The 16,142-nt window shown below is 37.0% G+C and overlaps 1 long non-coding RNA gene across 1 annotated transcript in view; it reads right to left on the bottom strand.

Moving 5' to 3' along the window:
* Nucleotides 1-16,142, bottom strand: part of LOC308563309 — a 300,114-nt gene that overhangs the window by 206,125 nt on the left and 77,847 nt on the right. The window contains exon 2 of the long non-coding RNA XR_013999773.1: nucleotides 2,027-2,125. This is a non-coding gene — a long non-coding RNA (uncharacterized lncRNA). The remainder of the gene's footprint in view (nucleotides 1-2,026; nucleotides 2,126-16,142) is intronic.

The raw sequence follows: 16,142 nt of genomic DNA, 5'->3' as shown, positions 1-16,142 counted from the left end.
GCGCAGTGCAGGATCGCCCACTGCTCTTCCTGCTCGAGAGCAAGAGATGTGGGACTTGGAGATAGGGTGGATAGGATGAGGTCACACCTAGGATAATAACCCCTGGAATCCCAACTGCTAGCTAAAAATAGCAACAGCCATGTGTGCCCTGAGTTGCAGGCATCATGAAACACAGACGCGGTCTATGACTCAGCAACCTGCTGGCTCTCCCAAGCACGGAGACGACCAAGTTTCCTGGAGCAGTTTCCAGCTTAATGAAGGGGACGAGGCAAGTGCGTATGGTGAAGACGCGAGAATCCTTCTAAACAAAAACAAGTTTAAATCAATATATGTAAGGAAATGCAGAGGACTTGTAGAGCCGCATGTTGTATGTTATACATTGTGTGGCTTTAAAAGAAGAATACTTTTAGACCCATCACATTCTGGTCAGTCTTCCTTCCCTTTATGTGCCTCTTATATGATAAAGTTCATATATTTGTGCAGTTCAGTAGCAGACATGAAAAACCCTGTTTTGCTAAATTCATGTATACAGTTATTTGGAAATCCAAACATCTTTGGTCAATTAACAAAAGTTGAGCCTCAATTCTTATGATAAAAATGAGAAACAGCTAAATGTCCCTAACTGAAATTCAGGTGAAACCACTGCTTCCTTAAAATACCTGATATCTAAAACTATTTTTTTTCTATAACATTTAAGTAGCCAAAAACACTTTTAAAGCCAACATGGTAGCTACCCTGGAGTAGCTGACTCCTGTTCCTAAGTCCGCAGTTGTTTAACTTTCTCTTAATTAGTTTTTCCTTGCTCTTCCTAGTTTGCAGGAAAGTTCTTTTCTAATGTTGTTCTAAGACTAAGCCATTGTGTATATTTATCAACAGATAGCTAAGGCAGGTGATGCAAACAGCCAGGAAAACCGAGAGGAAGGAACTGCCAAGAACCAATACAATGTACTTAGCTCATGCATATAAATATCAGTTCTTTCCCATAAGTGACTGGAGCTGCATGGATCAGCCTGCAGATCTAGCGATTGCCCCCAGTTCTACTGATGATAAGTGGACGAAGCCAGATAACTCCAAGCCCTCAGACATGAACATCAGTTTTCAAGGCATCAACTGGTTCATCATGGAACCTACTAGAGTAGAGCAACAGTAGATTCCTGGAGTAAAAAGCAGTGTTCCTTAAAATTCAATAAACTCAATAAACAGTAAAAAGGTAATTCCTAATGATAGTGTATGCAGACATACATAGAAACACACACACACACATGCACACGCACACATACACACATGGAGGAGAGAGACCCTCGTATAAACTAAACACTTGAAACAAGACTTTCTCAAATCTATCATTTGACCTAGATGAAGAAAGACAAGTCACATTTTTTGTGTGAATAAGTTCTGATACAAGCAACCACATAGACAAACCCTGAAAACATGCTAAATGAAAGAAGTCAGTCAGAAAAGATCACGCTATGTTTTTCTATTTATAGAAAACGTCCAGAACAGGCAAATCTATAGAGACAGAAAGCAGAGTAGTATCAGCCAGGGCTGAGGTGAGACAGAGTAAGAGTGACTGCTAAAGGGTACCAGGCCCCTTTGGGGTGATTAAAGGGTTCTAAAATTAACTGTGGTAATGGTTGCATGACTAATATGCTAAATGTACTAAAGATCACTGCGTTAAATCTTTTAAATGGATGATCTTATGGTATATGAACTATATCTCAATGAAGTTGTTAAAATAAAACTTATTTACTCACTAACTTGGATAATCTACTGCTTGTCTTTTTTCAACATTACTGAATATCTGAACTTGAAATTAGGAAACATAGGGCATCAAAAAAAGGAGGCAAGAACCACTTAAATAAACAAACTGGAATTTAGCCAGTTGTTCTTTTTCCTACATATTAAATGTAAAGCACATTCTTTGTAACTGTGAGATTCTTCATATCGCCCTCACAGGTACCGCTATGATGTCTTCGAACTCAAATTATACGAGTAAAAATCCCTAGGGACGATTTTAAAAACTTACCCTCAATGTCACATCTAGCGGTGTTTTCCTTCTGCCCATAACACTGAGAGTTTGAATCAGTGGTGTCAGCTCAAGGTTTGCTTGTCTCCTTCCTCTGATCTGGAATTAGAAAGAAAAAGATGGCAGCTGCAGTGAGACCCTGTGAAATTACATTATAATACATCATCAGAGGTGTGGTTTTTTTTAATGGAAACATTTCATGAAAATATAATTTACCTGTCTTAATAATGTGAGCAGAAATCAAAGCAGAGAACATTTTAATTTATAACAAAAGCCCCCCGTTTCTGAGCATGTGGATCTGCTTTGCAAAGTTAGTTTCCACTTTGCAGAAAAGGGAGAAATGCAGGGAAAAGGCACTTACAAAATACTGTGGGAAAACCCATTTTATAAAAATGTCAGCCTCCCCGTAATCTAGAGGAATGCATGCAATAAAATTTATTAAGGCCACACTTTAGAAAAAAATAAACCTATATATTTTGGCCATAAAGCACAGCAAAATTTACTATATAGTGAAATTCATTATAAACTCAGACCATTCTATTTCTAGTTAATAAACTATCAAAAGATCTTCACGTGTTTTGTGAAAATTCCTGCAGCGTAGAAGACATACAATATAAATGTTAATATCAAGTCAAATTATCTTTGAGTAGATGTGCCATAACACCTTACCGAGGGAAATAACACAGTGGATTCTCAGATTGACATTGGAGATTTCTCTGACGGATTTTAAAATTGTATTATCACATTTTGTTCCACAAAACTGGTCTCTTCCTCAGAACTCTATTTATTCTCCTTCCTTAAGGTGAGATCTCATGCAACCATTTAAGGGCCTTTCCCTTCGTTCATTTCAGCTGTTTTCTCCAAAGTCCACCAACTGTGGCATTTTTGTGTAAGTTGGTGTTTTCCGAAACTTAAGTGCATATGAATCACTGGGGATCTTGCTAGAGCGCAGATTATGATTCAGTAGGTTGGCGTGTGGCCTGAGAATCTGCATTCTTAGGTGCTCGTGGGGCCATCCATGCTGGCAGCCCACAGTCTACACTTCGGGCAGAAAGGGTTCAGGCCATATTTTCATGCGAAGTGTTTTTCAACTCCTCCTTGTGTATTAGCACGTCCAGCTAAGGGTCTCTTGAATACAGGAGCAATTACTTTTCCATTTTCTATCTGCCTCCAACTCCTACCATAATGATCATAAACACTATTAACATAAATTAGGTATTTGTCAGTTGACTCAGCTAGAAACAGGGCACTAGTTAACCATTTGTCACAGCAATTCGGACAGTTCCTGGGTAAATTTGGGGCCACTAGAGGATCTTTTCTACTTACTGTCTCAGTAACACAATCATTGTGTCCAAAGCCCTGGCCGACTCTAGTGAGCCCCTAGGAAGTGGTGTCTTGGAGGCAAATAAATTGAGTCGGGCAGAAAGACAGACTGAGATGGAGAGAAACAGCTGCCCCCCTACTGCTAACACTTGGAACTTCTGGGTAACGTAGCCAAGCTTGAAAGAAATTAAAGACCATTTTCCGTGCCCGGGTTGAAGAGGGGACCAGGGAAGGAAATAGGAGCCGAGGCCGCGGCAATGCCTCGGGCCCCAGAGCACAGCTAAGCCCTGAGAGCGGGAGCGAGGGTTTTTACCCAAACCCGGGGCCAGAATGAGTGATCCCTGAGGGACAAAGGGGGGCGCTGCCAAGCTCTTTCTTCAGGAAACCGCCCAGCTCTGAGGAGTGTCATTAGCTAGAGCCTTCAGGTGTTAAATCTGTCAGGTCCCCTCAGCTTCACGGCCTAGGAGTAGCCCCAGCCAGCGACTAAAGCAGCCTGTGGCTCGAGGGCCTGGACATTTCTCTACAACCTGGGACACCTCTAAGGGGCCATCTGTGCCCCGGAGCCCCTTAGTCTAGGCTCTTTTCTAGAACTCGCTTCTTCAGTTCTTCCATCCTCAGTCTATCAAACCCTTCCCTGTTCCTTACAATGAACCCTGGTTGATATGCCAGAGAAACAATAAAATATTCAAATATTCAAACGTAGGAAAACCAAGTGAGAGCTTCAGCTCTGCAACTCATGCACAACCAGTAAAACTACCCAAGCTGGAGTAAAAATAAAATAAAATAATTAAAGTACACACACACACACACACGCACGCACACACAGATCCCCCCTCTACAGCCAGTGGCAGAGAGAGATTCCACCATCAAAGTGAACTGCGCTAAAGGCACTAGCACTTTAAAGGTCCCAGACCGCATGAGGAACCATATTTCCCAGGAATAAAGTACGGGAGCGACAAGCAAAAGGAACGGCGCTGCCAAGCGTAGGAAAGTGAAGGCCACCTGCATTGTTTTTATTACAATAAGAACTCCGGAAAGCAAAATGAGAAATAAGCCTAGAACAATATGTAGGAAAAACAGTCAGATTCAAAAACTTACCAAACAAATTTTAAGAGCGAAAATAGTTAAATGATAATACTTTAAAAAGTAAAATCAGGACTCATACAAATATGAAAATAAATATATGTTTATGAGTTTATTAATTCATGAGAGAAACGCGTCTTAAAACACTTTTAAAAAGAATACTAAGAACAGATGCATCTATAGATTGGAAATGTTAAAAGAAATACGCAAAAAGCAGCAAACAGTAGGAAAGAAAGAAGAATGGCAGAAAGGGAAGGAGAGAGGGAAGGAGGCGGAGTGGGCGAGAGGGAAGAAAATGACAAGAATTGCAAAATAAAAGCCCAAATTGTCACTATTCATAGATCAAATAGTCGTCTAAATTAAAAATTCAGGAGATTCGTTAGAAAATCAGTATAATCAATCGGAGAGTTAAGTAACTATAAATAGGAACAAATCGAATAAAATGTGCATGAATTTTGCACATTTTTACACATGAAAAAATATAAAATTTGATCAAAATACATAAAAAGGCCCAATGCATGCAACTTTATACCATATTTATTTTGGAACATTAATCTGTAAACTCCATGCATTTCCAAGCAAATTCCCAGAATATGTTCCTGCCCCAAAACACACACAACCAATCCTGACCAAGAGGACTCCAGGGGGTGCCTGCTGATGCCTTTTGAAAATGGCTTTCTTGCTGAAAGAGATGGATGCCCATGGCACTCCCATGCCCTTTCTTTCTGCCTTGAGTGCAGACATTTGCCTGGGTGTGTGTCGGCCACCTTGCATCCATGAAGCAGTATTTGCTCAAGGATCGTGGATTTTAAAAAAGATTGAAACAACATGGATTCTTGCTAATATCTTTGACCCACTACTAGTCATGGGCTCCTGAGCCCACACAACGGAATAACTTTTTATTTAGGTGATGACATAAGCATTTCAGTAATTTATATACTCAAATGGATTCCAAGCTGATATATGACATGAACAGAAAACTCACAAGGAAAAAGAAAACTGCACATATGTAAATATGCACAACTATGTATTCACTAATTTTTAAATGCCTGTAAAATGTGATAAGATAAAACTGATCGATGGTTGCCAGGGCATGGGGGCACAGAGGATTTGGCTACAAAGAGGCACAAGGGAACTTTCCAGGGTGATGAAATGTTCTATATCTTGTCTGTGGTTGTGGTTACACAACTGTATGCATTTTCAAAATCCATAAAACTGGATACTCAGAAGGGTGAATTTTACTATATGCAAATAATACCTCAACAATATACATAAAACAAGATATTGCATAATATCTGTAGTATGAACAATGATTAAGGAGACTAACAATTTCAAGATTTAGAGAGGATATGCTACAAATAATGGGCCTCACAATGTATTGGTGGCATTATGAACAACCTAGAAATCAATTTCAAAATACTGAGGTTAGTCAATATGTTTACTCATGACTCAAAAGTTTCCCTGCAAGAATACAGTCTAGAAAACCTGTTCACAAGAAAATAGGTACACAGGTGTTCATTATAATTTTTAATAGAAATTTTTGAAAAGAACATAAATGCCCACCAATGTGGAAAAAAAAAAAAAGATAAACCAATTACTGTGCATCTAATGCAACATTACACATCAGTTAAATTAAATGAATTAGGTCCACCTGTGTCAGGTTGGCTAAAACTTAACACATATTATTGTTGAGTTATAAAAAATTAAGTGGGAGATAGTTCGTACTCTACCGTGCCATTTATGTACATTGAACCCCCCCAAAATACTACTTTGATGTTAAAACCTGACTAGGAGGACACGCACATCTTGAAGATGGTGGCTAACTCACAAATGAGAGAGGCAAGTGCGGTTGTGGAGAGGCACATCTGCAGCTCCTCCGACGCGCAGCATTTTATTTCTGTTAAAAACACATCTGAAGCCCATTCAGTTCAGGATGATTCTTTACGACATCTGTGCCACGCACTGGAAATTTTACATTTTATATGTGTATGACAGACGTCATAAAGAAGGAAGGAGACGGGAACAATGAAAGAGAGAAATAGAAAGGAGAAGACGAGAACCGTGAAAAGAAATGGAAAGAGAGTAGTGCCACGTTTTAGAAAATAAACCTGAAACCAGTTGTCTCATCCAAAGTGCTGGTCACCAACCCCCTCAGCCCTTTCCTCAGCAAAACACATCTGAAGGAAAATTGTATATATATATATGTGAGAATGGAAACTGAATTACAGAGAGGAACAGAAATGCAAGGATCAAGGAGGTAAACACCGTAATATGTTAACTCTCAGCCCTTTGGTTTTCAAAGGTCTTTAGAAACCATTAGGTAATTAATCACTTCAAGGACCCCTAAGGAAACAAAGTCGAATCTTTCTCCTGCAGAAGCTGAGAAATGAAGGGAAAGACAGCCCAGTTGCGCAGATTTGCAAAGGAAGTCTGGTCGGCACTCGGTTTAAACTCCTACCTTATGTTTTCTGAGGCTTAAATTCAAATGATTTTGAAATGGTTTCATTTCTTATTTGGCTTTTCTTCCCTGTAAGAGAATAACTGATTGGCATTATTTAAATCCCTCCTTTGTTTTTTTCTTTCCCCATAATTTTTTTGGGAGTTTTCCAGCATTTTCACAAGGAAGCCTATTATAGCCTTCTAACTATGTAACATTTTCATTGATGTACCATATCCTGGATAGATATTATCACTTCCCAAAGAACTAACAGGCTGTTAAATATTTAGCCTTCCTACCATAAAAATAATAATCTCCCATGATGCTCTGTGCCAGTTATGCCATCCCATCCTTCATCTTCAGGATAATTGGATACTGAATGAAGGAATTAAACATTATTGGCTGCAACAGCAAGCTGAACTTACAGTTTTCTACCACAAAGCATCAATCTTTTCGTGTGCCATTTACCTACTTTGTCTCGTGATCAAATTAAGTTAGGATTAAAAAAAGATTTTGGCATTGAGGGAAACTAAACTCCCAATATTTTTAATAATAGGGAGAATCTAGTTTCACAGAGTTTACAGACACACATGAGACTTAATAAATACCTATGTTAGGTAAAAATATATTAGAAATATTTTGTTATATCACTGAGCTACTGCTTATATTCTATGTCCTAAATCTTCTCAGGATAGGAAAGCCACCTTTTTTCAATTAAACTTGACCCAGCAGGATGTTTGAAAGCCACATGTTAGAACAAACAGTTTGGGCAATTAAAGATCTAGGCCTTGATGGCTTGGTCTGGGAATTCAACTGGCTGTTAAATAATCATCTAATTGAGACTGTGGAGAGGACACTGGGAAGTCAAGCAGGAATAAGTCTCCTGCATCTGGAATTGAGATGAATTATGTGCCCATAAAATATGAGGCCGATATCAAGTTACTCATTACGCTGCACAAGGAATCAGAAAACAGAGCAAGCAGTGCAGCTAGTTAAGAGAATCCATAAAATTAAAGCTCATCTGTTTGAAAATCAACATTGACTAGACAGAGAATACCTATCATTATAAGTACAGTAGGTAAATTGTGATTTGAGTGGAATGCACTTGTATATATAGTCTTAGCTGATATAATGTCCTTTTGTAAATTTTCACAAATTAGGCTCTCTAAACAAGACTGATTAGGTTTAGTCTCTATCATTATCTCTCTGGCTCAACCACATGAGATAATTTTTTTTTTTAAATGCGTCAGGGTGAAGCGGGGTGGCAGAAGGCCACTGTTGAAGGGAAACATCGCCTGGACAGGGTAAAGGACTGGAGGTTGCCTTGGATTGGAGATTTGGGATATATCAGTTATAAATGATGAGGAAAATAAATTTATGTCTTGCCTTTTATTTCAAACTAGTCCTTGATGCCCTCGTGATTTCATTTCTTTGGAAACTCCAAGTTTAAAAGAGAAAACATTTGACCGGCTTCCCTTTACCATGGGCCCGTGTTTCCGCCCCTGTTCCGAGGAGCTTCTTGTATCTTATACTGACCCCTGATTGGGCTGGTTCATGTAACATCAGTTGTTCCAGATACGTTACAGAAATTAATGTCAGCATTTCTCACAGAACTGGAATTTCCCACCAACTTCTAATTACTGACAAAGGAAATTCAGAGTTGGGAAAACATTCTCGTTCAACAGTAAATTTCCAATAGAGTCTTAAGCTAGCTACTTTCACACCCAACATTACTAAGCCAACAGAAAAGTAACCCAGAGAAATGCAAGAATGTATAAATTACATGTACACGCACACCTAAGCCTATACATACACATTTGAAAACAGGAATAAGTAACATTTTGAGTCACTGGGGACATTTTATTGTAATAATAAAAAACTCGTGTTCTAAATTGATAATGAAGATGAGAGTTGCAGAAAATTTGTTTCATATCTATTAACATCCATTACCACATCGTAACACAAGGCTTAGGATCAAGTGGGCATTTGATTAGCATATATCAACTGAATGAGTAAGTAAATGAGTAAACCTGGGAGTTTCTATACCCATCTCCTGTCAGTTCTACCTCTGAAGTTCATCTCTTTCCACTTATCTCCATCTCCAACGTGTTCCAAACCACCATAATTTCTGAAAAATTAGTAATACTCATCAGAGTGGTCTTCCTATTTCAGGATTGTCCTCAGCCAACCCAGACGTTACCTACAGTGGCCTCCCATTGCACTTACATTCAAATTCAGACCTTTATCCTGACCTACCAGGCTCTGCGTTATTTTCTACCGTCCTGTTCCTTCAAGCATGTCTCCTCCCCTTTCCCTTTGCTCTCGCTACTCAAGCTCTGTAGGTTTACACTACTTTGTAGAACGTGCCAAGCCCCTTCAACCCGCAGCACCTCTGTACTTGATCTTATTTTTGCTTGGAATCCTCTTGCTCCACCCTCATCTTGCATTTTGAAGAGTCCTCAATGAATGGAATATCAATTAAGATGTAGCCATAATCAGTGAATCAACAAGAGGATATGAAGACACCCAGAGAAGTGTTGCTATCCCCAATACGAAGAGACAAGGGGAGAAATGGATGACACCAGAGCCCACAAAAATCTGAAGCTGTATTCATAGGGAGGCGTATTGCTACTAGAGCCTCTGAACTAAGGTAAAGAAGATAAATGAGAAGAAATCCCCCCTCTTCTATCCCTCTACCTCTTACTAACTCTCAGTTACTCTGTCTTACTCGGCATGTGTGGAGTTCAGCAATCCTTGCTGATAGGGCAAAATTCATCTCTGTACTTTTCCAAAATTGTGTAAATTTTAATTTTAAGCTAGAATGGGCATTTAAGTATAGAACCAAAGCCATTCTATTCAACCCTAGAAAATTAAACTCTTTAAGAAAGGCCTTGAATTCAAAATATTAAAAATTGGATTGCATGTTCATATAGAAGCAGTGTGATCATCCAGTGCTACTCTCAAGATCAAGGGTTTGGAGCCAAGTTAGTAAAAGAAATGTTAACAAATGTTATTTACTCTACGGTTAATCAAATATAATATACCAACACATGTTATCGTTTCCTAAAATATGCCCAAATCAAATACTTATGATACTTTATTGAGATATGTATTAGAGGATATTAAAGTTCTATTTGCCTTTTGAAAAATTCTAAACTCAATGAAGAGATGTCCCAGAGTATCGTGGGGGAGGGGGTGACTTTGAGGACCATAAATGGTGAATGCAAGAAAAACTTTTCTGGAGATTAGGAGACTATATGATTACATTATTATATAGAACTTAGTTTCTGATCCAGAGGTAAAAATCCAAGCAGAGAGAAAGCCAGGGTCAGAGAACCCAAGAGGAAATGGTAACAAAGTGACTGAGAAGTCAGTGCTTTAGGCAGACTCCAAGGACTGGGTGAAATAATTCAGTATGCCTGTCCTACCAAGGAGGAAGAAACCTGATATCACCACAGACTTTCAGGTGAGGCCCAGAAGGGTTAAAACCTAGTTGCTAATCCTGATTATAAATTTAAAAAACAACAACAACAAACTATTACAAAGACTAAACCCAGGCAAACTCCACCCAATCTCAGCCTGGATTAAGTTTACCCACACCTATCCAAACTGCTTGCCAGAGGCAAACATAAATTCTGGTTAGAGGAAACTAATATCACCTCAACTTCTTTTTTCATTCATAAATTACTGAAATATTTTGTATACCATGAAACAAGAATTATTTTGTATGCTATAAGATGAGACCAAATTATTAAACACCAAGAGAAAAAAAGATATTAGAAAACTCCACAAGGGTTCTCAATAAGGGAGTTAATATTCTTAAGAAAATAGAATACAAAATTAAGTATTTTCACAGATACGTAGGATCTATCAAAAACTAAATGGAGCCTTGGCAGAGAAGCTCAGTTGGTTAGAGCATCATCCAGACGTACCAAGGTTGTGGGTTCATTCCCTAGACAGGGGACATACAAGAAGGAACCAATGAATGCATAAATAAGTGGAACAACAAATTGATCTCTCTCTGTCTCTCAAATCAATCAATCAATAAAAATTTTTTAAAAGTTAGAAAACTAAATAAAAATTCTAGAGCTGAAGAACATGCTAACTGAAGAGAATTCAGTTCAATAGATGCAATTAACAGATAAACATAGGTGAAGATAAATGTAGAAAATTATAGCCCAGCCAGCGTGGCTCAGCAGTTGAGCAACGACCTATGAGCCAGAGAATTGCAGTTAGATTCCTGGTCAGGTCAGGGCACATGCCCAGGTTTGGGGTGCAATTCCCAGGAAGAAGCAGGCAGGGGGCAGCTCATCATCAATGACTCTCTCATCATTGATGTTTCTATCTCTCTCTCTCCCTTCCTCTCTCTGAAATCAATAAAGACTTTTTTTTATTTAAAAAAAGAAAATTATAAAAGGAAATATAGGCAGTAAAAAATACCCAGACTGAAGCATAGAAAAAAAGAATAAAAATACACCAAAGAACACACAGATATATAGGACTCAGTAAAAAATCATGTAATTGAAGCCCCAGAGAGGAGAGAAAACTAAATGAGGAAGAATTATATAAACATATAGCTAAGAGTTTGCCAAAACAGTGAAAGACATCAAGCCAAAGATTCAAGAAGAGCTATGAGCTCCAAAGAGGATAAATACACAAAGGAAAACATTACAAGATATATAATATTAAAACTGATGTAAAACCAAGAACAAAGAGAAAACTAAATGGAATCAGATGAAATCATGGATTAAATGTAATAGAATGACAACTTTAGAGGGCCCAAAGAAAATGATTGTTAACCTAGAATTCTGCTCTATGAGTAAGTATTCTTAAAAAGTTAGTCAAAATGAAAATATTTCCAACAAAGCCGGAGATTATTCATGAGCACATCTGCACTAAGTATTAAACACTAATGTTGGAGGGAGTTCTATAGGAAGGAGGGACATGGTCCTAGATGAAACCATGGAGATCAATGAAAGATTGAAAAGCAAGGGAAATGGTGAACCATGTGGTAAGCATAAATGAATATTGATTATACAAATAAGAATAATGATATCTTTTGGCATTTAAAATATGTAATTTAAATATTTGGGGAAAAAATAGCAAAAAGCTGGGAAAAAAGTAACTAAAATTCAAATGTTCTAAGGTCCTTTCATACCTGATAAGTAGTAAGGAAATAAATTCTAATAGACTTAAATAAAAAATGTGTCATGTTGTCTCAACAATATATACCTAACATGGTAAAAAGGTGAAAATAAATTAATAAAATAACTTGATTCTTCCAAAGAAGGCAAAAAAGCAGAGATAAAAGATTATAGACTATAAAACAGGTAAGATAAATACATGATACATAATAAAATGGTAGATATAAACCAAATATATCAATAATTCCATTAAACATTAATGTATTAAAGAATCCAAACAAAATATTAAAATGGTTAAATAACAATAAAACCATACCATATGTTTCTCACAAGAAGCACACTTTAGATATAAGGATAGAGAAGGCTTATAGGTAAGAGAAATGTATATCAAAAAAACTAACTAAAAGAAAGGTGACAAAATTATACTAATGGACAAACTAGACTTTAATTAAAAGAGATGCTGAAGATTAAGAGGGATGTTTCATATGTTAAAAGAGTTTGATCCCTCAGGAAAGTAAAATAATTCTTAATGTGCATGGATTTAACAGCCTGAAAGTACATAAAGTAAAAACTACAGAACTAAAAGGAGAAACAGCCAAAGCCAAACTTGTGAGAAATTTAACACTTATCTTAGTAACTGATACAAAAGCAAAAAAAATTTACCAGAAAAGTACAGAATAAGCACCACAATTAACAAGCAACCTAAACGGCTTATAGAGAACATTGCACTCAAAGTTTGTAGAACATACTTTTTCTTTTCTCATTTTTTAAAAATGCACACAGAAATCTTGGCCAATAAATGAAGTCTCAAGAAATTTCATGAGTTAATTATTCTGTGATCAAAATGGTATTGTTTGAAATTAATGAATAAAAAAAATTTAAGATATCCAAATATTGTGAAACTACTAAACTTATAAATAACCCCACAGGTCACAGACAGAATAATAAAGAAATTAGTAAATATCTTGAAATTAGTTATATACAGTTAATGTGCTGTTCAGAGGTAAGTTTATGGACTTTTCATATGTTTTAAGGAGGAAAATGGGTGAAAATCAATGATCTCATTTAGCAAACTTATACGCATATATACATAACCCATGGACACAAACAATAGTGTGGTGAAGATCTGGGGGGAGGGAGGACAGTGAAGGGATCAATGGGAAAAAAGGGGACATTTGTAATACTTTCAACAATAACAATAAATTAAATAAATAAATAAATAAATAAATAAATAAATAAAGTAAAAAAATTAGAAAACAGAATGCAAGAAATAATGACAAAAGTTGAAAATGAGGCCCAGCCGGGCGTGGCTCAGCGGTTGAGCAACGACCTAGGATCCAGGCGATCAGGGTTCGATTCCAGGTCAGGGCACATGCCCTGGTTGCGGGCTCGATCAATGACTCTCTTATCATTGATGTTTCTATCTCTCTCTCTCCCCCTCCTTTCCTCTCTCTGAAATCAATAAAGATATGTTTAAAAAAAAAAAGTTGAAAATGAAATAGAAAACAATTGCATAATAGAAAAAAAATCAACAAAGAAAAATTTAATTATTTGAAAATACTAATAAACTCCTGACAAGAATTACAACAAAATACAAAAATTAGTAACATCAGAAAATGAGATATATCTACAGATTATATATCATTAAGAGTATTATTCAAATTGATATTAAAATTTATATGGAATGTACTAATCCCTAGAAAAATACAACATGCAAAAATACCTAGAGAGTCCTCACAAAATGCAATAAAGGAGCTGGTGGCGTGAGTCTGTGAACTGTTCAGAAAAGGCAAGTAGAATGTCTACATTCTAAAATGTTTAATCTCCACAAAGGACTCTGTGGTTAGTGGCCTCTCACTACTCTTTGCAAATAAGATACTGTTTTTCAATCATCTCTATTTTAGCACCTGCTGTTCCCTCTACCATTTCCTCCACCTTTTAAAATTTGACATATGCCTGAAGGATCAGCTGTGCTGATCTCCTAAGGACGGCCCAGATATATCCCCAGAAACACACACACGCACACACTATAAACTGATGGTTCATAAACAATTCACCATCAGGTTTCTTCATACAGTGATCCCCACTCATCACTTTAAAACATGGCTTTATTTATGAAATAAACAAACTTCTGCAGAATATAATTACACCAAGTTAGAGATACCTGCCTTACCAACCAATCTCACCTATAAATAGAAATCCTGGCTACTGTCCAGCATGCCATTAAGCATTCAAACCTGTTCCAGACGATTTAATTATGTTTACCACAAGCTTCAATGATGAAGCCAAGTTATAGGGGGAAATATGCTATTTTTTAAAAAGACTGATTGCTGTATTAAAGTCGTTCAAAAAAAAATATTAGCATGTTATGTGTGGCTTGGCAAAGTAACTCTTTGGAGATATTTTATGTAATACTCAAGTCAAAATCATTTTAGGTGATTCCCCTAAGGAAGCAGCAAAAACACATTGCAAAAAACAGAAAGGTTAGGAGTTCAGCTTTCAAAAGTTCAAAGATTGGCTGCTGCTAATTTGTGTTTATTGGCTTTCTACTACCATGTTACTATCTTCTTGGTTTTCACGGGAAGATTTTAAGTTACTCATTAGGCTCCATAAGTAGAATATTATATGTGTGTGTGTGTGTGTGTATATATATATATATATATATACATATATATATATATGTATGTGTATATAAGAATATAAAACTATATATATGAAAACCAAGACATAATAGAAAGGGATTGAAACAAAAATGAAGTACAGACATGCTGAGAAAGAGAGACAGAGTGAAAGAATCAAAAAGGAGAGAAAATACATTGTGTACAGATGGACCATAGCCCATATACATATACATATACATATACATATACATATACATATACATATACATATACATAGTCTATGTATTAGTTTTCTATGGCTATGACAAGATATTATCATAAACTTAGTGGCTTAAAACAAAACATATATTATTTTATGGTTCTGTGAGTTAGAAGTCTGACAGAGCCGCCAGGTCAAGAGCAAGGTGTCTGCAGGGCTTTGATCCTCCTGAGGCTCTGGGAGACAATCTGTTTCCTCGCTCATTCAGGCCGTTGGCACAGATCTGTTTCCGGGGGTCTTAGGTCTGAAGTCCTCATGTCCTTGCTGGCTGTCAAACTGATGGTTTCTTACAGGCCACCACATTCTTTGGCTTGTGGCCCCCTCACCTTCAAAGGGAGCAGTAGCAGTTCATTCCTCCTCCTGCCTCCTCTCTTTGACGCTTGGGCTCCCGACTCTTCTGTTTTAAAAGGCCCGTGAGGTTACATGGGGCCCACCCAAATTCAGGAAGCCCTCACTTAACGTAGTTGACATATAAAGAAACTAATTTTCCCATAGGCTAGTTGATATATACAAGAGTTGACTTCCTACTGCATCTCATCGACGTTATAATGAAACAACACTGAACAAAGGTAAAGCGAATGTGATAAAAATATTAAAATTTGGAGAATACGGCTGGAGGGGAATATAAGAATTTCAGTTTTCAATATTTATGTGAGCTTAAACTTATTTCAAAATAAAAAGTAAAGAAATCATTATAGAAGGTGATTGTTATTTTTCTCTACAGAATAACAACTTGGAATATATACCATTTGTGTGATATATTCTGAATTAAAGCTAGATCATCTTTTAATTAACAACCAGGACCTTGTTATCAATGGAATTGATTGGGAAAATTTTTATCAGGAGACTTCCTCATGCAACAGCTCATCGCAGAATGTATAAAACAGAACTTAAGGGCAGGTGTCTAGGAATGTTTTTAAGGGAAGTTGAACAAATGCAAATCCACTTGGGAGCAAAACAAGCTAGCGGGCTCCGAGCAGAAAGAGCAAAGGTACTTAAATCTCTAGAGTTGGAGCAGAAAGCAATGTTTAACAACCAGCAGTTGCTTTTGAGTTTACAAGTAAGGAAAGAAGGAAACATCAATTAAAACAAAATATAGGAGATGAGTCAGGTAAATGAGACTTCTCCCACCTAAATACATTTTTAAAATTCCTTTCCCAGTTTCCTTCATTTTGTTCCTAGATACTATTATCTAAAATCAGATATATCTAAAAAGATCTATTAAGCCACTCGGTAAGTCCATCAGGAA

This window comes from Miniopterus schreibersii (assembly GCF_964146895.1).
Source record: "Miniopterus schreibersii genome assembly, chromosome: 10".
NCBI classification, from domain to species: domain Eukaryota; kingdom Metazoa; phylum Chordata; class Mammalia; order Chiroptera; family Miniopteridae; genus Miniopterus; species Miniopterus schreibersii.
Note: the sequence above shows the minus strand (reverse complement) of the source record. Positions and strands in the feature narration are given on the sequence as shown.